At 30.7% G+C, this 26516-nt stretch overlaps 2 long non-coding RNA genes across 10 annotated transcripts in view; one reads left to right on the top strand and one right to left on the bottom strand.

The window, feature by feature from the left end:
* Window positions 1-26516, top strand: part of LOC146994911 (uncharacterized) — a 41569-nt gene that overhangs the window by 1121 nt on the left and 13932 nt on the right. For 3 of the 9 annotated variants that reach the window (XR_015043352.1, XR_015043350.1, XR_015043351.1), the window contains exons 1-3: window positions 10199-10336; window positions 14519-14616; window positions 16390-16572. This is a non-coding gene — a long non-coding RNA (uncharacterized LOC146994911). Of the gene's footprint in view, window positions 1-10125; window positions 10337-14518; window positions 14617-16329; window positions 16573-26516 lie in introns of those variants that run through there. The other 6 variants (XR_015043356.1, XR_015043357.1, XR_015043355.1 and 3 more) reach the window with 4 other exon arrangements.
* LOC118203200 (uncharacterized) overlaps window positions 10207-26516 on the bottom strand; it is a 74771-nt gene continuing 58461 nt past the window's right edge. The window contains exon 3 of the long non-coding RNA XR_015043368.1: window positions 10207-10345. This is a non-coding gene — a long non-coding RNA (uncharacterized LOC118203200). The remainder of the gene's footprint in view (window positions 10346-26516) is intronic.

Raw genomic sequence — 26516 nt, 5'->3', positions numbered from 1 at the left:
CTGAAAGGTTATTGTTAGAAAAGCATTAACAATATATTACCTTGTTAAAATTTTACACTATAAAAATTGATTTATTCTCATAATTTTAGATGACAATAAACAATAATAAAAATAAAAGCATTACTTGGTTATTTAAAATGCACATGCACATTTTTGCGGCCTACGGAAACAAATTATTTTAGAGGTTGGAAACCTCATAGTTCTTAGAGCTGTTAATAATTAAGAACACAATGTAAACAGCCATGTTACAAATTAGCATTCACCACCGTATTTTCTTCCTTTCATCCCGAACCGAGAACCGGCATCTATCTACGAAAATCTGCAAATGCGAATAACGACAGTGATAATTCAACAAAATGAACGTAAGAGGAATGGTTGCAAACTTCAAACAAGTGAATAGGATAAATCTGCTGGGTTACCAGATTTAAACTATTATCGCCAAAGTTGGCGATGTTTACATTTACCGGGTTCTCTGTGGAAGTGCTTCCTTTATTTTGTGTAAATCATTTTATTTTTTACGTAAGAGTTTATGAAATTTAATAATCATTTGTGTTAAATATCGCTGCCTCAGCTTGGCGACATGTTTGAGCAATAACTTGCGGATTCACGTGAAAGTATTGCAACGATCGGTAATTAAAAGTGAAAATCAAATGCAGATATTTAATTAAATTAATCTAATTTGGAGACTTTAATACGTGGCTTGCCAAATTTTTTTTTAATGATAAAACTATAAACTGATGCAGGTATTTTCATAATAGCTTACTATCGAATGAATACTTAGCAGAGACTTTCAGTTTTTATTCCTTGCATACAATTTTTTCCATCTCTTTATATTTTCTCATATAAACAATAAAATTTTACGAATTAAATTCTTTAAAATTTTTTAAAGAATTTAATTCGTATTTACAACTCATTGAGGCATTAATTTTAAAATCCTATGCCTTAATGCAATCGGACACAGTAAGTCAGCATTATTACTACAGGAAATATAAATGATAATGCTTGATAAAACTTTGGTTGAAAAATGGGAGGGTTTTTCATTTTCGAAGGAAAGACTAATCTTTGGAATATGGTAACAGGTATTTTGGCGACATTTTGGTAAGGCGATAAAGGTTACTAGCTAGGGCTTTAGCAATGTACATGGATAAAGTCAAGAGTGTGTGCAATGCCATTTTTGTGCAATTCTGGGATGTTTTTTTAAGTGAAAATAGGTCGACGTGTACATGGATATCGTGTATGTGCAAATATTAAAAACGCTGCAAGCAGTGGGCGATTCTGCACTTTTTCCCAATTTCGCACCTAATTTTCGTCATGATTAAGCACTTTTGTTCCATAAAAGTTCGATCATATGCGTAATTCGGCTAGCAGATTGTTGGAACAAATGTTGAGAGGGGGGGAAAGTGCTTTTACTTCGAGAAAACAAAATGGCGTCCAAAAAAAAAAATGACTAGCAGGTTGCTGTAGCAGGGTTGGTCGCCAAATTTTCGCCAAAAAGTCGTTAAGTTACCATAATCCAAAGATCAACCAGATGTTTTTGAAAAATGAGGGGTTTTAAAAACTAAACATTGCTAAAATATATGGACTGATTTGTGTTGGGCTGCCATCTAGTTTAAATAAAGAAGGTTCAGATTAATCTATAAATCCTTTTTCATTTAGTTTTCTGCCATCTAGTTTAAATAAAGAAGGTTCAGAGTAATCTATAAATCATTTTTCATTCAATTTTTCTGTGCCTACAGAAGGAAATTTTTAGATGTGCCCAGACCAGGCACACCGTACCACAAAGGGTTAACTCCGATAATGAATAATCATGATGTCATCAGATCCTCTTTTTGACTTGAACTTGATTAATTCTTAATAAGCCATTTTTTTAAGAAGTTTTATTTCTTTACAATTACAACCTGATAATCGTTAAAAACTAATTTAAAGTATTTTTCATTTTTAACACTTGCAAATAATATTACAAATTGGCTATATGCCAATACTGAAGCCTGCCAATATAAATGAGCATGAATTCTATACAATTATACGACTAAGATCTACATTTAGGAAATAATAATATTGATCATTATTTTTTGTAATAATCTGCATAGAAATGCTGGTCACTAAATCTCTTAACATCAGAAAAACTGATATTTTATTGTTAGTCTGATCCGAATGCAGACATTTCGTTCTTCGCTTTGTGTATGGCCCCTGAATATGCCCATGGGTTATTTGAAATAATTGATTTGTGAATTATAGATTATTGATGTTTCTTTAAATACTAAGTGCAGATAAGCTGAAAGAAATGAATAATTTATTATTTATTATGAAGCACAATAAGTAGCACACACAACACAGTAGCTAGAAATTACTCAAAGAAATGCAGATATTAAGTATTCCTTCTTAGTATGCAAAATATATTGTGAAGTTTATCAAATACCTGTCAGGGTGGACCCTAACTTAAAATTCAGCTAACTGCTAAATATCATAGCTGATTCATGACTGAACTTTCAGGCTTTCTGATCTGTGTTTATGTACAGTGGACATGGGCTCTGAAATATCTTAAAGAATTGGCTTTCAGGGTTCGTATGGTCCTTAAAAGTCCTTAAGTTTTTTTGAATCGATTTTTGGTCCTTAAAAGTCCTTAATTTCGACCAAAATCGAGAGAAGGTCCTGAAATTTAATCTGAAATTTCTGTCTGTTTTTATGACTGCCATTTTGAGTGTGAATTAATATTTTGGAGGAATATTTTTGGAGCTGATAATCTTTTGGTTATCTTTTGAATGGGTTCATGGGTTATAATTTGTTCCTATTTCTAATATAAATAGTGGGATACTCAAGTTTCTGAGCACGAAGTGAAACATAAGCATTTCGAAATTATTTCATTTTTTATAATGAAGAGTTCTTAAAGAACTTTTCACTTTTTGGGGATGTGAATTTTTTTATTAAATGGTTCTAAATTTGCCGATTTATCAACATTTTGGCGATTTTAAGATCAGTTTCTATAGAAAATTTTTATTTCCGAGATCTGGGAATTTTTCAATGATATTTTTCAGAACATTGTAACATTGATAAATTTCATTTAAATAATGGTAATATTTTGGAATTGTATTTAAGAAATAACATTAAAATAAAGCATTTGTATTTTTCGCTGTCATATTATAAAGTTCCATTTTGGCCACTTATTATGCAATATTTTTGAATGTGAAAAATAAACAAGGTATAATGCTGTAAAGCACCTTTTCTGAAACATTTCTTAGCAAAAGCAAAATAGCTATGTAATTAATTAAAAATCTATTTTAAAATTTTTTATGGTATTTATCGAGTTTTTCCCATGTAATTGTCTCAGAGTATTCAGAATTCTCAGAATATGCATCAGTTTTCTCCAGAGCTTAATTTGCAACCAAGCCCACAGGAGCCCAGCTCCGGTACTTTTTAGTTTTGCAGTTAAATCATAATTCTACCCGGAGCCCTACACTTCTTTTATGTACCTGAGCAAAATTTCAGTAGAAATTACATCTTGAAAATTTTATTTTTACTAATAAAATTATATTAAAAATCATATTAAATTTTAATTTATCTCTTCGTATTTTATTAAATTTTAACTTGCACTATTTACCGTATTTGACGGCATGTAAGACACACTGGCATATAAGACGCACCCTTATTTAGAAGGCCACACACATGTAGATGTAGAAAAAGTTATGTGTGTCTAGATCTTTATCCGGGCTAAAAATAGCATTCAGTATTGAAAGTGTCCTTCATGGATAAGATGCAGGTAACTTTTTTGAGACCAAATTTAGGAAAAAAAGTGTGTCTTACATGCCGTCAAATACGATAATTATTTTAAGCATTGATTAGTGAATTATTTAATTTTTTAATTATTAATGATTTTATTAGTCATGCTGTTACAGAATTGGTAGGGGTAATTTTGCTTTAGGATTTTAGACATTGCAGCTTGGAAAGTTTAGAAAGATATGAAGGCAAGATTGATAGACCCACGATTACAGAAGATTCCAAAAAAATGTGACAAAATGAAAAATGTCTCGATGGTATTAACACGCAGTTTCTTACTTTATGGAGAACGTCTGGAAGAAAAGTGAAAACATTGGTTTTATAGTTGAAAGTTTTACTTCTGATACTAGAATCTTCTTAACATTTTTATCTTCCTTTATTTTCTCTACTTCTCATTAGACATGAGCATGGAGAATATCAGAAATGCTTCTAATCTTATCATATGGACAGGCATTATAGAAAATGTTTTTTACTAATAAAGAAATTGAAAACTGACAATTTAAAAGATTCATCTAATATGTCTTAATGCATCATATACACGGCTGGCACTAAGCATTTTCTCACCTGATGTAGTTTCTGTGGATCTTAAATACTGCTTCCAGTGCCTGTTCTAAATGCTAAAAGTTTTGCCATTTCTAGATTTTGTTGCTCGGTGTGTCAATAAATTCTGAAAATTATGCCACATCAGCTCTGTAACCGAACCTTATCATCTATATTTCATATTTCTTCTGAATGTTCATATTACTAAAGAAATAAAATTAGCTGCTTTTTCTATACATTCTAAATGTATTTATTTTATTTAGAATAACAGAAATCTTTAATTAAATCTAAAAATTCTAAAATGAAAAGGAAATGGAGAAGAAATAAACTGAATACATAAAGAGAAAGAAAATTATTCTTCAAAGATATGTACAGTTATTATTATGTAACTTACCCAGTTGTTTACAATTTCAGCCTTTACTCTAATTTCCCATTTCTATTTCCTTACCAGAATGCAAATCACTTAGACAGTTTTTAAACTGAGGTTTTTGGAATGTAAGACAAGAGTGTTTCTGACCTCCACTTGCTCCCTGCATTAGTTCCTGCCAGCTCTCATAATTTGTAATTATTTGTCTTTGCATTACCGTTGCCGACATTTGAGTTTGTTACAACGATAGAGTGAGTTAAATGAAATTAAGTTGCATAGTCTTTGACCGCTAGTTGATATTTTTAGTTTGAATTTGACTCTTCTTGTTTAATTACATTACCACGAGCTGCAGTTGATTTTGTTAGCATAAGAACATGCCTCTATGTCTAAGTTCTTTTTAAATAAGAAGCTTATTTAAACCTTTGTCTGACTTTGTAGTTACTTTCAGACACAGCAATAATTTGCTTCACAACTGTCAGGGGTTTGGGGGCTATTTAACTTTTACCAGATCAAATAAACCCTCATAAGTACATTGTGGAGAGGTTGACAGGTTAGGAGATAAAACACGCAGAAACTAGTGAGGACATTCTTTCGCATATTGAGACAAATTTATAATTGTTAGTAAAGATGGTTCAAGAGAAGGAAATCGATATAAATTACTCAAAATGTCTGGGAAGGCTTCAAATTAAAAAGATGCATAACTATTTTGTTGAGTGTTGTTGCTACAAAATATAAATGGTTTTGTAGCTTTTAATGTGTAATTATCCTAATATTGTTTTAGAATCAATGTCATAAATTATAGGTATTTTAAACTGTGAAATTTCATGAGATTGTGATTTTACTAGGGCCTTTTTTAACAAATATTGTTCAAAAATAAATAAAATTTAATAGTGACCATGTAAATCCATAATGACTGAGGTTATCTAATACCTAATTTAATTACTTATAACTAACTGCTTACCTTTAAAAATTATCTCTGCATATTAAAGCGAGTTATTGCCTTTCATTAACCCTTACCGTGATCACAACATAAAACACAAAAATGTAAAAACTTATGTAAAACTTATTCTTTGCATCTAGTGACACTTAAAATACTGAAAAATAACTTATCACCTCTGATGCTTTATTGGCTTATTAGAACCTTAAAGTATATTATCTGAGTCGCAACCCCTGAAACTCTACATGAAATTATGACAGTAACTGCGTCAGACGGAGCCCAGCTAACTTTCAGAACCTGCCAACCGTGCCTACATCAGGCCTCTCAGGTTTGTTTTGATCAGCAGGTCTCTTTCTAGGCAATGACAACAACCAGTCTTTTGTTATGAATCATGCTGATTATGATTTCATTTTAACCTATGCCCCTTGACATAAAATCTGTTTACTATTTATTAAATCTCTAGACTGAGTGAGTATGTTACAAAATGAAACATTAATAATAATAAAAACATAAAGCTAACTATTTGTAAAACATAAATAAAATGCCACTTATCTTCTTTCAAATATGTCCAATTATTATAAGTGTAAAATATTTAATGCTACTTGATAAATTCCATAAAGTTAATTTTATTCTCACACTTATTAATTATAATGTTAATTAAGCTATGCTTAATAATAATGCATCCTACTTACGGATCTATATATTATTTATAGGATGGTGTTACAAAAGTGAAGTTCAGGCATAGATAATATTTTTAATTGAATTTATTCAGTTCCCATTTGTTCATAGGTCCTTAATTTTTTTTCATTAATGGTCCTTAAAAGTCTTTAAAAGTACTTAATTTCCATGTGCAGAAATGTGTACGAACCCTGGCTTTGAAAATGTGTTTTTGCAGATCTCCCATAAAAGCACCAAGTTGACAAGTTCTTATTCCCAAATGGGTAGCAAAAATTGCTGCCAAGGAATAAAGGAAATGAATTATTAAATCAAGTAAACCCCAAAATTATCAGCCTAAAAACAATAAATGAATAGAACACCACAAGAATGCAGAAAAACAAAAAGTGTAATCAGAAAGGATTCAGATGTTTACAAATATTCACAACAGCATTATTCAAGATAAATCTGCTGCAGTTAGTTTGGAACAAATGGGCACCCCATTGTTCTCAGCTACTGTAGCTAAAATAATATTTGAATGTAAGAAACTTTGATTTTCTAAAATATTTGTTTTTTTATTAGTATTTCGTATATCTAAGGATGGTCTATTCCTGAAGTTATGTTTATTCCTTGAAACTGTATAAAGATGAAAAGATAGAGTTTTAATAATAATTTGAAGTAATTATTCTACATAATTTTATTTCATATTTTAACCTGCAGTTTAAATAACAATACATATACTGGGTTTACCTGCCTCTGCAAAATCAACTGATATTTGTATTCAGTGGTATCAAGAATCTGTAAGTGGTAGAAGAACTTTTAAGGTATGTTGGGCAATTGACAACACCATCATAAGCAGTGCTGCAGATCGTGCTAATCTGTTAGAAGAAAATTTTAATTCAACTGATCTTTTTTTTTTTTTTTTTTTTTTTTTTTTGCTGGAGGAGTTATTGAGGTAACAATGAATAAAATATAATCAGTTTTAAACTTTGCTGAACCAAACATCACGTCATTAGCAGATTTAATATTTAATGGGTGAATAAAAGTAATTTTTTATAAGACATATTTTCATTAATTTTTTTTCTACTATTGGTTTAGATGGCATCATAAATCTGAAATGCATTCACCTTTCTATGTCTCTTTATAATTTTACATTTCTAATGTTATGGTCACACTGAATTGAAAAAAATAATAAGCTGTTAAAAACAATTTTCTTGTAAATGATAATCACTTATTTCTGTTTCTTCCTTATGTCTGCATGAGGTTTGGCTCCAGAAGCCATAGAATATAAGAGGGGGAGGGCACATGTATCCTTAAAAAGTAGTCTTTGTAATATTCTGCTGTTGTATGAATTGCTTGCTTTAATAAAATATATTTTGCTGACAGATTGCTGACAAATGCTGATCTCTTAGTGCTTCTGCAGTTAGGGCTGTTTAACATGCATTGGGCATCTGCAACATACTTGTGTCATTTTATTGGATCTTCAGTAGACAATTTGGCTAAGACTAGAATTAGAATGAAAGTTGAATGGATACTTTCTGCTTGACCATTTCCTCACAGAATGCCTGTAGTTTAGAATATGTACTGGTTTTTTTTCTTTTGCACAGTAATCATCTGGGCAGTTCTTTGAGGTGAAAGCCGTATCTCTGTTTGTAATTATTCTAAAAGGATCTCCAAAGATGAATTTTGGGCTGATGTCAGCTTTACTGATACAGCTAGACAAACTTTATAAAAGCATCTACAGGGGTCAATTCTTGTTTGTTTATAGTAACGGTCCTATAAAATCTTCATGAAGTGTGCTTAAAGGTACATTTTCATTGGTTTCATGCTCCCACCTTTTCCTTGCTTTTTGTTGCATAAAATACAACCTACACAATACACAGTAGCTTGCTGTATTCACTTTTTGAAGGTAGGAATGAAAAAAATCTCTCTTCAGTGTATAGAGTTTGATGCTCTTTCACAGCATAAACTGATATTCAAACTCCTAATGGACTTGAAGTGAATTATTGCTTGGCTGAAGATACTGACAAAGACTTCTGATGGTTAAAATATAACCTTTTTATTAAATCAGATCCTTGAACTGCACATCTCATGTTTAACAAAGTCAAACAATGACTTGTCGCAAGCTATCTTAAAAGTCACATTCAAATTCAAATTAAAACTAATCCAGTAATCAAATATTGCACAATTCATTTAATGGGAAGTTGGCTCAAACTTCTCACCAGCATAACAATTTAAATGTCAGCAGTCACAATCCAAAGCCAGAGACTTTGGATTGTGATCTTATCTGAGATAGTGAGATAGATATAATAATAAATTACTGAGATAGTGAAATCTAGTAAATGTGGCCTCGAGAAGCAGAAACAGGCTTTGTCTTAAAATCTGTAATCCTCAAGTTTTCTCGAACTAGTTTGCATTCTGATAGGGAAATGAAAAGGAGAAGTGTAAATTTCTAAATCATAACTGGTTAAATTTACGTTCTTGTGTAGCATGAAATTTTTGGCTAAATAATTTTTGGCATAGGCATTCCAGGCATGATTCTAATGCTAGAATGACATATGAATGTAGAAGAGGATTACTTTTAAAGGGACAGAAGTTAATTGACTTCAGAAAACTTTTTTAAATGTTGCTATACTGTCCATGCTTCGTAGCTATAGCTGTCCAGTCAATTTTTTAAATCACTATGGAATAGCTTTTGCCTACATTTTGTCAGGTATTGAAAACAAACTTGTGTATTTTGTTTGTTACTAAATATAAGAAAATGCATCCTTATTAGATTCATTCACCTATGTATAGTCTTTTACTGCATACATTGGCAAATAAATCTAAATAAATAAACAAAGCTATTTTGAAAGCCATTCATCATAAAAATTCCTAAGTGCCAGAGTTTTTCTTTTGCCATGTCTAGAATTATGATTGTAGGAACAAAATTGTACTGTTAAATTGACTGAATCTTCTAGTCATCATCAATGAGAATTTTTTTTTATTTTAAATTTATTTAGGTATCATTTATTAACAAGTTTCATTGCATCACAAATTAGCAACTATATATGTAGTCTACTGTTTCTTTTAAATATATTATATTAGGGCTTTTGTAATTCAGTACATGTATGAACGCAATAAATTAATTAAGCAGAAATTACTACTGAGGTTCATGACCAAATGTTTGCGTGCAATAAAAATAAAATACATTTGAAAATTGCTGACAAATACAACTTTCTGGATGAATATTCAACTGTTAACACAAATTTATTTATGTGTCATAAATCAAATGGATAAAGTAATTGTACATTGGCAGTTCATTCTATTTCAGTTCAAATATTATCTGTGTGAATATTTTCATTGCTTTCCTCATGTACTTCTGTCTGTATGTTGCAAACATGAATGAGTTTAATTTAAGCTAAATAAATAGTGCTAAATAAAAGGAAGCCTCGAGGACTGGATAATCCTTGCATGCATTGTCGTAATCATTTATTTGTGTACCTGAATTTTATTCAATAAGACAAACACAGTTATTTTAAAATCGTAATTGATGACACCGTAAATAAATAAAAACTGATAAAAATTATTATACGTAAATTTAACCTCATACACTCATAATTACACCTGGTTTACTCATCATGGACCTCTTAGTTGTATGCTTTATTTAAATATTTGAGGCTGTTTACCCGCAAATAATAATAACATAATAATTATTTTTGTGGAAATATTTGTGTGGCTTTGCTGAATCTGATTAGAACTTGCTTCATCAAAAAATTTAGTATACAAAAGGGAATTAATGTTTATTAATACTGTGTCTTTCATTGTATATTTAAGGTGGAAATATTTATTATTATTATTTCTTTTATTTTAGACATTTCTAAAAGAAAGTTTCCATGAAGCAAGTCTTGATCCAACATATTGCAATTATGTAGTAGGTGGAAGAATAGCATACCTGTGTTCTGTTCTTGTGGAAGATACTGCTGTTGTTTTCTGTGGTCCAGGCCCAAGAATTCTGGTGGCAGTTGATTTAGATTTATGAGATGCTGTTCCTGCTCCAACTTATTTAATGAAACTTAACTTCAGTAAGTGGACTGTAATATTAACAATAACAAATTTATTTTAACAAAAACAACATTATTGAATACTAGCACACGCATGTGCTTATAGTTACCTATGTAACTTAGTTAAAAGCGAACAACCATATGCTCCCACATCAAGTCAAAAATCATACATACTAATAAGGCAAAAACGAAATAACTTTAGGGTTACACTAAAGCCAAACTCTGCTTGGCGTAAAACAATGCTGCCAAGCAATACTCTTTCAGACACCGAAGACTAAGTAACACCTTTTTCTTTATGGCTCTTTTTATAAAATGGACTGATTAATTTTATTTCTAATTGTTTCTTTAGTTTTGGGATATATGCACATAGACATGCTTTGTCATAATCAAATAAACCGGTTTCTGCATATTACAGAAAACATATTTTTTCTGAACATTGGTGAGATATTTTGAATGATTTGGTGTCTTTTCAGTCAGTGGAAGATTAGCCGAAAGGGAAATTAGTATACTCAGAGCAAAAATTTCTCCCCCTCCCCCCACACACAGAAAGGGAAATGAGGCAGGTTGCAAGTAAATAATACCTTTCCATTGAGAAAATATCTTGCATCTCTACCTGTCTTACTTGAGTGTTAACTTTTGCTTAAGTTGCATGTCTTCAACTGGCTTATATTTGGCAACTATTTGCCAAATTTTGCATATTAATTAACAGCGGTAACTTTTAGCCTCTACAGAGCAGGCTATTTGTGTTTTCTTCTATTTGCATTTTACTCGCGTTCTTACTTGAAGAGGAAAAATTAAACATGTTATTCTATATAATTTTGATTTAAAAAGAATCTAGACAAATTAACTTAAAGAAAGCTAAAATGCATGGATTTATAAATAACTCTCTTCCTTAATAAGTTTTAAAAGTAATTAGTTTATTCAGCTAGCTTGAGATTTCTGTCTTCAACATACTATTTTAAAAAATGATTAGACAACAGTAAATTCAAATTCTATTCCTGGAAGACAGTACTTTCATTTTAATTTGCAGTTATTTAATTAAATTAAATTTCATAGGATAAATTATAAAAAAAAATTTCACTGATGCATATACCTCTAAATTATTATTTTAAAATGAAATGAAACAGCAAGCATAACATACATGGCAAATGGCTACATTCTGACTTTGTAGTTTAATCTCATATTTGATATTTCTGTGTTAGATACTATATATGTAGTCTACTGTTTCTTTTAAATATATTATATTAGGGCTTTTGTAATTCAGTACATGTATGAACGCAATAAATTAATTAAGCAGAAATTACTACTGAGGTTCATGACCAAATGTTTGCGTGCAATAAAAATAAAATACATTTGAAAATTGCTGACAAATACAACTTTCTGGATGAATATTCAACTGTTAACACAAATTTATTTATGTGTCATAAATCAAGTGGATAAAGTAATTGTACATTGGCAGTTCATTCTATTTCAGTTCAAATATTATCTGTGTGAATATTTTCATTGCTTTCAGCATTAATTAGAATAGTTAAAGCTTTAAAGACATTATAAATAGTATTAAAACATAATCTCAAAAGCTTGTGAGATCATATTGTGAGTTCAACATGTGAGACAATTTGGAATTTTGATTTGAACTCATTTTTCATGGGAAAACCGAAAAATATATGAAATTTTAAATGAAAAATATGTAAAATATGAATATAACACAAAATAAAATGTTTGATTAATTATACAAACATTCCAATAAAATGAGAAAGCTGCTCAAATGACTGAGTAGCAAAGTTACTAAAAAATGTGTCTAAGGGATAAGATTAATTTTTCTTTTACGCATTTTGCAAGGGAAATGTTTCTGAAATTTCATTTCAGTTTGTTAAAATTTTCGTCAGTTCAGAAAATGCGATGCTCCCAAATTAACTAGCTACATGGGCATTTTCTTACTTTTCTCCTTGTGTAATGTGAGTGGGAGACAGTTTCCCTTAAAAGGTCTTCCATTAAGGCATCTTCACTTTAAGAATATTGTGCTTCCCCATAAAAACCATTAAACAAACAAACTGAAAATACAAAGCACTGTTAAGTTTTTGTCATAATTTGGGGTGTGGTCAGAAATTTTATAATTCATCAAAATTTCCTCCAGTAAACTGAACAGCCACATGCAACTCTTTGCCTCCTTAAATACAGTCAAAAGTCGTTAATTCGGACACCCATAATCCGGACCTCAAAGCTAAAATCTTTCTGCGCATGCGCCGCATTGACGCATGCGCATAGGCGTTTTACTCGTGCGCCCAAGACATTTACGACTGCGCATATGCGTCTGCGCAAGTGCAGAATACGTTTTTGCGTGCACGTTTAATGTATAACGGACGCTATAAGCTAAAATTATCTAATTATCTATTTCAGTTAATGTTGATGATTGCGTTGTTCCTTAATCTTCGAATTGGATCCGGCTTATTATTTTTTGAAGACTGTAAGAGCAATTTTCTAAAAGTAAGCTTGAACTTTTGATTATGTCAAATAGAATTTCCGATGCTGGAGCTCCCAAAGGATCTAGAAAACGAAAGTATGTTTCGATGTCCATCAAACAAAAAACGAATTGCTAAAAAAAATGGATAAAGGCACATTCTTTGTTTATCTAACCGTTCCGAAATCTGTTTATCAATTTCACGCTGCTGTGCGCGGGAGGGGGGGGAGACATCACGGCCGGCGCGCAATGAACTGGAAGTTGATTTGTCAACACTATCGTTATCTTCAGAGCAGATGTTTTTATTTTATTCGGCTTATAATTCCTTACTAAATGTAGTATTTAATTTCGATGTACTCCGTCTTTGATATGATTTAAATCAAATTCCTCGTCATTATAAATACCATGAATACAAATCAAATAGTTTTCTGGTTGCAATTTTCTAATTTCGGCTATGCGTAAGGTATGCTTTACGCATCCACGCGTTGAAAGAAATGTTTAATAAAGTAAACAAATAAATATTAGGCTTCTTTTTTGGTAAATTTTCATACCCTTTAGATCATAATTGCTCATTATTTTATAAATTACGGTTTCATATTTTTAATTTTATAATTTCTGCATGCCATCTTACCAGATTTAAACTGATGATCTATAATCCGGAAAAATCGATAATCCGGAATCGCCGAAGTCCCGACGAGTCCGGATTAAAGACTTTTGACTGTATAGTTTTCTTTATAATAAGCAGTAGTTTAATTTGTATAATTAAATATATAACTAAGTTAAATGTATAATTCAAATATCATGCTATGATGCTTGTTTATACGTATCATCAACTTCGTTTTTCATAGTATATTAATGCATATTATAATTTCAAAATGCATAAAATACATTAAATTTTTGAAGTATTAATAAAAGACCAGAAAATTCATTTCTGGACTTTGAGCAAATTGTTTTTAGAATGGGCTTTAACTGTGAGACAGTATAAAAGACATATATTAGGAATACATTCTGCAATTTTTCAATTTTTTTCAGTCTTTTCTCAGTTTATTATATCAGCTGTATATCAGTATTCAGTTTTACCACATTAAATTCAATTTGACAGCAAAATCGCAAGATATTTAAAAGCAGCCAAACACCAAACTCGTACGGTGTTGCCACTGCTTGGTTTGAAATCATTGAGTCTGTTAACCAAAAATATATTAAATTTTTGTAAAACATGAAATAGATAATAAAACAAATTCAAATTTTGGACTTCCAGATGCACATGTTTGGGTGGAGGACTGCATTATTTAGTATTTGATTGCTCTACGGTTGTTTTTTCACAATGCAAGAAACATGCATAAATTCATGTAGATCCTTCTTTATTATACAGGATGCTAATATTTGGTGGCAACAATTTGACAAGTGATACAGTTAATCTATCTCAAATTCATATAAATGTATCTCATCATTGTTGGATAATTTCTTGCTTGAAATACTATAGCCAAACTTAAGACGTATTTCTTTAATTTTAATTATAAACTAAAATTTATTCTAAACATGATCAAATTCATATGAATTGTATTTTAGAGATTTTTGACTGTTCTATCAAAGAAAGAATTACTGTCCATTAATATGCCAAATTTAACAGTTTTTGACCAAATGAGCAAAAAACTGAGAAAAGCAGACATTCAGGTAAAGTTGTTCATATAGATAACTTGGAGAAGAGGAAAACTTTTTTTTTTTTTTTTTTTTTGATTCATTAGATTTATTGTACGAATTGGAAGATATGGAGACAATCTGGCATGCTTTGGTGCAACTTCTAGGAACCACAGTGCATACTTACAATTTTTTACAAATGGAGGTAAATATGTTTTATCAAATTGAATATTACATGAGATATTATTTAAATGCTTGAAAATGTTTTTGAGTTATTCCATTATTTTTACATAATGCCATTCTTCCTTTACTTTAAAGAAATTATTAAGTAATGCATTTATAATTATTAAAATATTATACATAGTATTCACGTAATCATAACATGTCTGCTGAAGTGTCACTGTATTACGGATACTTGATTAGTAATAAGTTATTTCTCTGTTAACCCTGACAATGTCTATCACATGCTGAGGCTTACTTTCAAAAAGTCAGCAGAAATGTTTCAGGGGTAAGCCGTGCCAAACATCTAGGATTTCCCATGAATAAATTAAGAACACTGTGATGTTGGATGATTGGATCACACCTCTTCCTTCAAGATATACCAAATCATTTAATAAGTTTGGGTTCTTGGTGGCCATTTCAGAAAAGAGAATTCTGTAAAATGCTCCTCAGAAGAGAAATTGTCTTTTTGGAGCACTCTATTTTCATCCAGATAGCAGAAAAGTGATAAGAAATGTGACTTTTGAGCAGTTTCACATACTTGTTGGTTCAAATAGCAAAGATCCCAAACATTGTCAAGGAAGCTGTCTCGAACCATCACTGAATCATCACAATCATCATGACCTTGTCCATTTTCAGACTGGCACATTGGAAGTTTGGCTTTATAAGGATAGTACCGTATTTCTAACCTTAAAGTCAGCTTAATGCATTTGGAATCAAGACTCATACCTGCATGCCACTTGCTTCCATTCATCAATGAACCAGTCATTGTGTTCTACAACTCGTAGAAGGCAGATGCTGATACAGTGGCATGCTGTTGGATGTGGTACTATCACAATTCTTTGGCTTCTGAAGTCTGTACAAAGAAATAAGTAGTCACAATTTATCTAATCAGGTGTAAAGAGTCAACTAAATGAGGCGCCCTGTCTGGATTGCTCATGTAGTTAGGTGATCACCTGAACTAAGGTTTAGTGTTATTGGCTACACATGATTATGGCTGAGACTACAAAGATCATGATCATTCAAGATTGCTTCTTAAATGATCAGGATTTTTAGCAATTGCTTCAAGATGCTAAACTTACACTTGTGCATATCCTATGGGAATATCTTCACATGTTCAAAAATGAGGCAGCAGTACCAGAATATCTGCATAATGATATTTATCCTTAGGGATGAATAGCATTGTGTAGATATGCATATGCACTTCATTGTGCATATAATATACAAAAAAGGTGAATGAAACCTTTTCTGCATATGAAGGCTTTTGTTATTATCCAGTTCTTATTTCATTTCCTGCTTCATTGTTATGAGAAGACACTTGAAGAAAGTAACTAAATGCTGGTATTTATATATAACAATAAAACCACTGCATAGAAACAGTTGTTAAAATTTCAGATTTTTTATCAGCAATTTGGTTGCCACTAAAAAGAAGAATCATTCAAGTTCTCTTTGCTTCATTAACTGAACAATACATTGTTGCAATTTAAAATGTACATTAAAGTTACCATTTGATTGACAATCATCCATCAATTTCTAGTGCTGAATTTTTATTTTCTTGCCCCATAAATATTTATAACTACACACATACGCACAAAAAATATTTTAATGCATTAAAATGGTTTCACTATTTCAGTAATATTTAGTTATATCACTTTTTATTAATTTTTTAAAATTTTCAATTATTTTGCTCATTTCTCAGGCATACAATGGCATCTACTACATGAACTGAATTATTCTCATGCTCATGTTTATCCTATAGTTCTTCCTGAGAGTGGCATCAGCTGGAAGTCGTTGGTGGCAACCATCAGGTTTCTTTGAAGATGCCTGCATTAGATGATGACATTTCTATTGATGGTTCTGAAATCAATGCATTTGAGTTATTGGATGATTTGAGAGCAAGGAACTTGATCCTACAAACTGGTGGTTTGGGCCATACTCTGAGGTGAGAAAATTGAGTGTATTTTTAAGTTCTGTTAGGTATTGTGTTGCCCATTTAAGTTAAATTATTAACCATTGACTCATTTTATGAGAGAAATGGTTATTTTTATAGTAAAAACTGAACTCTGGGATGGTAGGTTTATGTAGATGTTTCTATTTTTAATTTTTTACTATCGCCAGATGTGCTCGCTTCTCATTCTTCTCCGCACCACTTTTATGTTCACATTACTTTTCAAATAAAATGATACTGCCTCTAAATGTTATTGTTATGTATTATTTTGAAAGAAATGATATAGGGAATTAAAAAAAATATTTTGGCAACACTTAATACTATATCAGGAATCCTAATGATATGCTGTTTTTAAAAATTTTGTGATTTTGTTATTGAATTTTGTGTGGGGTAAGTGCAAAGAAAGGGATGCTTAATAATAAAGTTAAAAAGACAAAGATAGTTGTGCAGGTCATTTTGTTAAGAAAGCTATGCATTGATATGATGAATTCAGAAATGACAATAGAAAGTAGGAAAATTTATGGCAACATTTAACACACTATTGAGAATTCTAAATGTGAATCTACTATTGAATTCTATGTGATGTAAGAATTCAGTGGGCAAGCTACAAATTTCATAACATATGATACCATTTTATAATATAGAACCATTAATTGCAGAACAAGCATTTTTGTCTTTTAAATGCTCCCTAAAGTTGTTTGAAAATTTAAGCATTGAAATGGTATCTAAGTCAGAAAATTCATTCTTGAATATTTTTGTGAATTTGTCAGCCATATTTATGTGTTTAAATAAATATATAGGTACCCACCTACATACATGCATATATACATGATTAGGCATAATGAATATTTTACTTGGAATTTTTGTGCTACCGATATTATATACAATATTTGATTTTATATTTATAGACTTCTTTGATATACATAATTGAATTTATTTCAATAACTTTCTCTATCTTATTTTAAAAACTTCTGTAACTGGAAATCATTTCTAGGATTAATACTTTAGAAAATGAAAGATTTACTTAATATTTGCAATGTGACAGAAAATATCAAGAAAAGAAGTTACTTGCAGTTTTTTTATTTCTGTATTATAATAGAGTTTTCTTTTTTGCATTTTGTTAGCATTTGTTTTAAAAGGACATTTGCATTCTCAGTTTTTTCATTTAAAATTTCAAAGTTATACTCTGGCAGCATAATGAGAACATGAAGTGACTTTCCCGTAGACTAAATTCTTTATAATGTAATAGCTGGAATTAGTATATAAAATTGCATTTATATGAAGAAGACAATGCAGTAAAAAGGGGTGGCTAATTTCTTGTTAGTAGGAGACACATATTGGAGCTGAAGAGGATTGAAAAGTAATAAATATTATCTTTAAAATTAGTAAACCAGATTTAGGGTAGAAAGTAGTGTTTGAAGTAATTTAATAATATTTCACATTTCTTAATTCATAAAATCACATAGTAATAAACACAAAGAAGTAATTTTTTGCTCTTGCTCATTTATCAGGAAAATATGTTTAGTAGCTACACACATTTTTTTTCACGTGTTCATTTTTTCACATTTCGCACATTCATAATAAACACAAAGAAGTAATTTTTTGCTCTTGCTCATTTATCAGGAAAATATGTTTAGTAGCTACACACATTTTTCTGCAATGTGTTGAACATTTTCTTACCCAAATAGGAAAACAAGTTTTTTCCTTTGATTTCCAATATTTATTTTCTTTCTGATTACAGCTATGAATCAATTTTGCCAATTTTAATCAACTACTACATTCAAAATAAACTTTTTCTTACCCTCCAAAGGTCAGATACTTGCTGGGTGCTTAAATCCATAACGGTGACTAAATTAATTACACATCAAGCTGAGAAATGAAACTTATTTTAAAATAAGCTTTAAACTTAGCACAATTTTTTTTTTTTTCATTCTTTATCACTAACAAACAGGGCAATCGTAACATGGGATATTAGCATACTGCCCAAAACAATAAGTGTAAAGTATATCTGTGGAATATTCCACTTCTTAATATAATTTCTAAAACTTACAGCACATAAAAATCCTTGTGCCTTTTATGATAATTTTAGTGTTTTCCTGGCCTTCATTGGAATGAGCCCAGAGACTTGGGGAGTCATTGCCGAAAATTGACATAAAATCGACTCAATTTGATCTAACAAAAGCACTTGGTTCTAGAATTTGGACCAGTCTTTTCTAGAATTAGAATTGCATTAAATTAATAATTATGAGTTAAATAATTATTTAAGTAGTAATGTCCTAAATAATTTCCTAAGCTGTTTTTAATTTGTTGAGTTTCTAAACTGTTAGAGGTGTTGCTTTAACTGGGTCAGGAAGCATCTTTTGCAATCAATTAATGCCATTCACTACTGAGTCCTTTTCAGAGCTTTTGTATTGAATGTATTGTTTTCAGTGTATTCAATAGTTTGATCATTGTCTAATATCAAAAGGCACTGAAAAAAACACTGCTCGAGGAACAGCAATTTGTATTTTCTTCAGATGAAGATTTTTTATCTGGAAATGCTTACCAAGGTTGTAAAATTTATATGTAATGAACTGTTATTTGTAGCTGTTGGCCATTTGAATCATTACACCATGACAGAATCATACATCAAATCTGAAATTTGCATAAAAAGTAGAACATGCTGGGATATGCAAATGTTCAGTATTCCACAGCATGTGTACATTATATGAAAGAGTAAATAACACTACAAAGTAATTTAAAAAGGCAGACTAAAATGCCAGTTTTTCATCCATACATTATGTTTACTTGTTATTTTGAAGGTTGGGGGTCATGTAATGTCTCATAAGACAAGAAGCAATTCATACTAACATGTCTCAGAATTCAGTTGCAAGGGGACTCAGTATTGTGAATTACTGTGTATCCCAACTGCTAATCATTTTGGTCTAATGATTTTTGCTAGCCTTTGCAGTTAATAACTCCAGGAGAACCACAGAGATTGGCCTGAGAATCTCATTGGTCTTCTCTCACTATTGCCCCAAATGACAGATATCTTGCCCACATGACTGTTAGGAATTTTTTATAGGAAACTGGATATATCGCTTAACATCAAGTATGGCTCAATGGCATCTGAAGCATTGTAGATTATTTGTAAAGTGAGCATTACTTCAGCTTTCTTTCACACTCTGACACAGGAATCAATGCCTTTGATGGTGTGTTCAGCACCAAACACAGGTTCATGAAAAGTGTGATGTCACCATTTCGAATAAGTCCCACTTTTCTTTTAAAATGTTGTGATAGTCATATCCATGTGTGGAGAATGCATATTCGAAGCTTGCATTTTTCATCATTATGCTGGCCCAGCAACAGTATGAGGTGCACTGGATGCACATCCTGTTTACCTGTAGTGTGCATATCTGGTACTGTTACCAGTCACTATCATATTACTGAGGTTTTAATGCCCATGGCTATGAATATATCCAGGGCTTCTGTCCCCTCTCCTTTCAATAGAACAATGGGCAAACCAATGTTCCTCACATTGCCCTACATATTCTTTATACACAGGATGTTCAACTCCTGCTTTGCACAATGCATGTTCAAGATTTCTCACCAATTAACAGTTGGAGAGAGACTGAAATGACAATATTTACATGCCAGTGCAACACTCTAGCATAGACCTTGAAACCACAGGTGGACTTTTGTACCCATGACTGCCATCCGAAGTTTGTCTGACTCACAAAAACAATAGCAGGTAACATTCAGTTTCCTTTCAGCTGCTATAATGAGTTATGATTATTGGGAGTACTGATTTCTGCATCCTCCGTACCACTAAATTTCCTGAATTTTAATCAATTCATCCTTCCATTTGTAGTATTTATCTGAGTAAAATCTAGCAATAAAAAGAGTCCTTGGTCAAATTATTCAAGAGCTCATTTTTCATACTTTGGAAAGCAGGAGATAATATTAATCTTGTTGATCCTACTGATGTTGGGAAAATAACACAGAGAGCAGCCATATTGACTTTTCATCAGCAGGGAGCACTAATCAATACATGATACAATGGCAATAAAAGCGAGTCTAGATGATTGCAGCAGCGTCTTGCTAGGATGAAAGCGAGAAAGATTCAGAGGAAGAAGGAAGGGAGTCAAAAGTTTCAGTTTGAATTAGAAAAAGTTTCTATTTACAATTATTTATTATTATTGCTATTGATTTACAATCTTTTTGATTTCGCAAGAGGCATCTACATTAAGTGTTATGTAAGATCGCATGATTAATTTGAAGGACGCAGTTTAGACTTATAGAGCTATTTTTAAGATAGCGAGATGTTCGCAAAAATGTTTTACTCCTGAAGATGAGGGACTGTGCCTGATCGCCCTCAAAATCGATAGAGATTTATTGAAAATCTTCTCAGATAAGGTAGCTTTTCTGGGTAATTTTATAAGTAAAGCCTTTTCTAAGGGAAGTTTGTGAACATTTAAGTCAAAATCCTGTTTACTGAAATAATGCTCTTTAATATAAATTACATTTTATTATTAAATAATCATTAAATTACATATTTTATTAATCCATTTAATTATGTATGATTTAATGATTTCCATTTAATTATGGATTATTTAATGATTTTTAATCATAATTGCATGATTATTATTTGTAATCATAATTACAAATCATTAAATCATTCTGTTTAATAAATTGCAATTTATTATTTACTATGTAAAAATCTCATATAGCAAATGAAAAGCAATTTACATTTGACTGAAATTTTTTCTGTAGGAATACTTCAGGTTTTGACACCAGGTGCCATTATTATTAAATATTAATTTTTAACACTTTTCCTATTATTAAGAAATTAAATTCTTAATATACAACTGTGTACATTTGTAAATGTATAGAACCAAGTAGATTAATAATATGTATTTCCCTTTAATTAATGAATGAGATAATTAAAGCTAACCAAAATAAATTTTACAGTATACAAGAGTTTCACGAGCACATTTAAATGCAATTTATGGGCTTTTGAAGAAATCCATTGATTAAAAAAAAAAAAAAAAAAAAAAATGCTTTTTCACATAATGTATAAAATTTCATTTGAAATATTTAAAAAGAAAAATACGTCATAAGAAATTCATTTGTAATATCAAATAATTTTTAAAAATAAGATCAGGAATTAAATAGTCAAAAGGAGTATTGGTACAGCTTTGAAAATGGAAATAATATTTATTGAGCCTTTTTTAAATTAAATAAGATATTCTCATTAGATTTAAAAATAAATTTAAGTCAAATAAAAGCTTATTTCATGAAAAAGGCGTTTCCTAAATGATACATTAATTTGTTTAGTAGATTAATTGTTTTGTCATAGTACATTTATATTAGATTAACTACTCAGTGAAATTTAAGACTTTATTAATTTTCGAGAGAATTTAAATTATGATAAATATTTCTTAGTTTCATTCGAATAGGGAGATGTGTTTTATTTAAACTTTTAAAATTTAGATCCAGTTATTGATTAAAAAAGTTAAATATTCGAGTGATTCATGAAATATTCATAGAAAGAAGTTGAGTAATTTTCTCTTGAATAAAAAAAGACTAGAATAACTCTTCTTGAAATTCATAAAAACCCTTCTTAGTATGTTCAGAGGCCCACCAGCAGCCGAGCAGTAAAAGCCACCGAACTCTGGTAATTCATTTCGGAGTTTGATTCCCAGCAAACGGGCTAGCTGCCCGGTGGTTTTCGTGGTTTTCCCCATGCATAAGGCAGATACGAGCCAGTTTCCCTTAAAATGACCTCCACAGGGCATTCCTTCATTTCCGTGTAATGCCTAAAGGCGGAGCACGTAATAAGTAAAAATAAAAATATGTTTTAATATTAAAAGGCTTTCCAGCTTTTACTTATTGTTGTTGTCTTGACCATGAAAGAATGACCTTTTACTTGTTACTTGTACAACTGCTTTTAAAAGTATGGTTTTCTTCTGCAAACCCCTTATATTCTTCTCTATAATATACAGCATACCACATAAATGTAATAAAAATTATGGCACATAAATAACTTAATAATTAGAATATGAAAAATGGTTTACTAGGTTCTTGCCTTATTATTTTTTGTATTGTTTTTGATTTTACAAATATACACAAGTTTTCAGAAACAGAATCACAGATTTTATTTGCACAATAGCTCAATTTTTATTACCGCGATGGCTGCGCTTGAGGTATTGATGTAATATTTTAAATATTTAGCATAAAATTGCTTAACATGATAGTTTCTTGGTTTCTACAGTAAATTATTGACTTATCTGAAGTCTGCTTCTACTAGGTAAGAAAAAGGGAAATGTTAATGATGTTTGTTGTTCAAAACCAATCCTTCTTCAATGTGATCAGTTTTTCTTTGATAGTTATTTCAAAATGAAACGTATGGCATTTCAGCGGTTCTATGCAAACACAATCAAGTTTTCACTTTATTAAAGCGAATATTAAAAGCTTTCAAATTTTGCAAGCGGCTCGTACGTAACACATATCTTCTGAGGAAGTTTTAAGTGCTTTGTAATTTTCGTGGTTGTGTTTTCTTGTGTTCCTGCCTTTTACATTTTTATATTGCACTTCTTGTGTAAAATTTTTTTATATATTTAGAAGAAATTAAAATTCGGTAAGGTTTAATATTTTTATGGTCGCTTAAATGAATTTGCTAAGGTTTTCTGTGCTCTCTCTCAGCTTGTAGTCTATTAATCTAGTCTTGCACTCGCTACTAGTTATCCATTTTTAAAGCTTTGTTATTAAGCATTGCTTTCTTCCCAATTACGCCGCTTACACTTCAGAAAAATGTCACATTTTTAAAAGCTGCATACTAGCATATGTTTTTGCAAATTTTGAATAGCGTAGTCCTGCATGCAAACATTCGCACCTGAACGCCCGATTTTTGAATTTCAAATTTGTTTTATTATTTATTTCATATTTTAAAAAACTTTTCATTTAAAATTTAAAATTTTTCATTAACGAACTCATTGATTTGAAACCACGGAACCTACGGCGAAACTTCGAAACTAAATATTTTTGTCTCCAGCGTGCGAAGCTGTTGCCATTCAGAAAAGTGGAAGTTATTTATCTTTCAATTTTAATAAACAAATTCGACTCTAACTTTTCATGATAACTAGTTTTTATAGAAGTAGTATAGCAAATATAAAAATATGCATGGCGTCTTCTTCCATTGTATCACCAATTTAAAAGTATGCTGTTTTTAAATATTTAGTGATTTTGCCGTTGGTATTGAATTTTATGTGGTGAAGTGTGAAGAACCTTATATTTAATAGATAAGGTTAATACACAACAATAAAAAAAAATTAACAATATTGTTAGCACATAGCAATATAACACAATGTTAATAACAAAATGTTAAAAAAATGTTTTGTAAGCCATCTTGCTATCAAAACTGAATACTAATATGATGAACTGATTAAAGACTGAAAAAAATATGAAACTGCATAACAATACTTGTTACTGTATTGGAAATTCTAAAGATATGCTGCATTAAATGTAAAATAATACTTTTGTCATTTTACCATTGAATTTTACACGGAGTAAAAGCGAAGAAAGCAATGTGTATAACAAAACAAATTATGTAAGTGAGTTCAAGAGCAGACTAATAAGCTGCGAACTCAGCGAGTGTGTAGAAAATCTTAATAAACTCTCTTGTGTGACTTTAAAATCTGAACACTTTCAGTTTTATTTCATTTTATTGTCCCAAAGGGGAATTTACCGAGGAGGGCCATTCATTTCGTTTTTGGCATTTTTGTGTTGATTCACTATAAACGGCATATCACTTTTCAAATTGTTGCCACCAAATATTAGAGCCCTGTATTATATTTAAAAAAAATTAAATAATGACGAATCTGCACAAATGTATGTATGTTTCTGCCATTGTGATAAAACAACGGTACCTAGAGACATCCAATTTTGAATAATGTAGTCTTCCATTCCTATATGGGGATCTGGAAGAATAAATTTGGAATTTGTTTTATACCCAAATTTGGAATTTGTTTATATTATAAAGAACATATTTAATAAATAATGGTAACACACAAAAACTTTAAAAAACGCCCTTTTGGGAGTAATGCAAAATCTGAAAGCTTCCAGATTTTTAAATTTTTATATTTACTTCCCTTCCTCCTCAGTTTAAAAAAAAAAAAAAAAAAATAGTAGTAATGCTTTTTCACTCACGTGCCCCAAGATGGCAATTAAACTCCTGGTTCAGTTTTCTTTTTCGAATCAACTGTTTGACCAATAATTAAGAAAAATATCTAACTCCAACTCAATGTCGGAAAGAAAAAGGAAGGCCATTATTTAAAAGAAATTAGTAGCTTGACATTCACTTGTCAAAAACCTAACACAGAATTTGCTAATTAGGCTTAATGAACCAGAGCAGTCAGAATTAACCAAGATAGCTATCCACTTATATTGCCTCTCGAGAGAATATTTTAATTCTACCGTAATATTTTATTCTGCTTGACTCAAAGAGGTTTGAGAAGATTTTGTCTTCCTTTCTACATCTTTTTAATTACTAACAGCAGTCTATTCTAAGACGTTTTCGAGAAAAAAGCATTTTTTACATATTATACATGTTCTTTCAGAGATCAAAACTATAAATGAGTCATTTTTATTTATTTACTTACTAGAGGAAGTATCCGATGCCAGTTAAGTTAAATTTAGAATAATGTATCTTGTAAATTTAGAATAATATAAATTTCTGTAGAAAAATAAACTAATTCTCTCCCATTATATTGGCAACAATCGCACACAGTTTTTAATGATTTTCGTCTTTCTAATCAAAAGGTCGTAAAAGCTCAAGTTCCGTCCGATATGTCACCTATATTCAATTTCACTCCATTAAATGTGACAAAAAGTTTATCATAATTTATTAGAAGTCAATAATGCGAACAAACAAACACACACACACACAGACATTCTTCTTTATATATATATATTGTAACGCTTACACATTTTTGACTAACAAACTGCGATTTGAAAGCTAGCAAATGTATTTAATGTTGAGCAAAGCTATTTTTATTTCATCGTAAAACTTACAAATTTTTTTTTTAACAAACTCTACGATTTGAAAGCAAGCAGTGACAACACTTCTCGAAAGAAAGCAGATTTTTATCTCCAACGTGCGAGATTGTTCCTACTCGAAAAAATGAGGTCGAAAATTAGAGTTTTCAGAATTAATTAATATCTCAGATTTTAGCTATTTTTGGGGAGGCAGTGGATGTCGACCTTTCTCAGGACCCAAAAAAGAACTGTAGAAAGCTTAGTGACGATAGCTATAGTAGTAGCTGAGTTAATTGCGAACAAATACACAAACATTCTTCTTTATATATATGTAGTGTTGGCAGTGGCGATAAATGCAAAGCATATTTTGCTTCCCTTAAAGCTAAGACTAATCTAAATAAAATTCATGCTTTATTCCGTAAATTAAAATAAGCTAACACTGTAGCCTTTACATTTAAAATCATTTGAGTGAAAGAAAACTAGCATTATGCTAACTCATAAAAACACACATTCGCCGATACCGACGTACATATAATACTCGACCAACCCGCAGATCTTGACGTCATCGGCCAATCAGCAGCAACCATGTTAGCTTACCACCGATTGACCTCCGATCAAAATTTGCATAAGGAAAAATTAAAGCCAACAAACGGCCCTGTTTTCCTCATGCAAATAGAAAAACAAAACTTACATAGAATTACAGAAGTTCATAGTTCAATTCTATTATACGAAAGCACTTATTGTCTTTAAACACTGAAAACATCTAAACAAAACTTCCTTAAATTAACAGCAGTCGCCGCTTTTGTAAATAAGTCCGCAGTATTTAATTTACTGGTGATAAATTCAAGGTCAAACACTCCATCATTTACTAGTCTTCTAATAAAGTGATATTTTATGTCTCTCTGCTTAGTTCGGCGATTTTC

Source organism: Stegodyphus dumicola, chromosome 10 (genome assembly GCF_044657685.1).
Source record: "Stegodyphus dumicola isolate Sdum_Otavi_A_Nest chromosome 10, ASM4465768v1".
NCBI classification, from domain to species: Eukaryota; Metazoa; Arthropoda; class Arachnida; order Araneae; family Eresidae; genus Stegodyphus; species Stegodyphus dumicola.
This window is presented reverse-complemented; position numbering and strand designations above follow the sequence as displayed.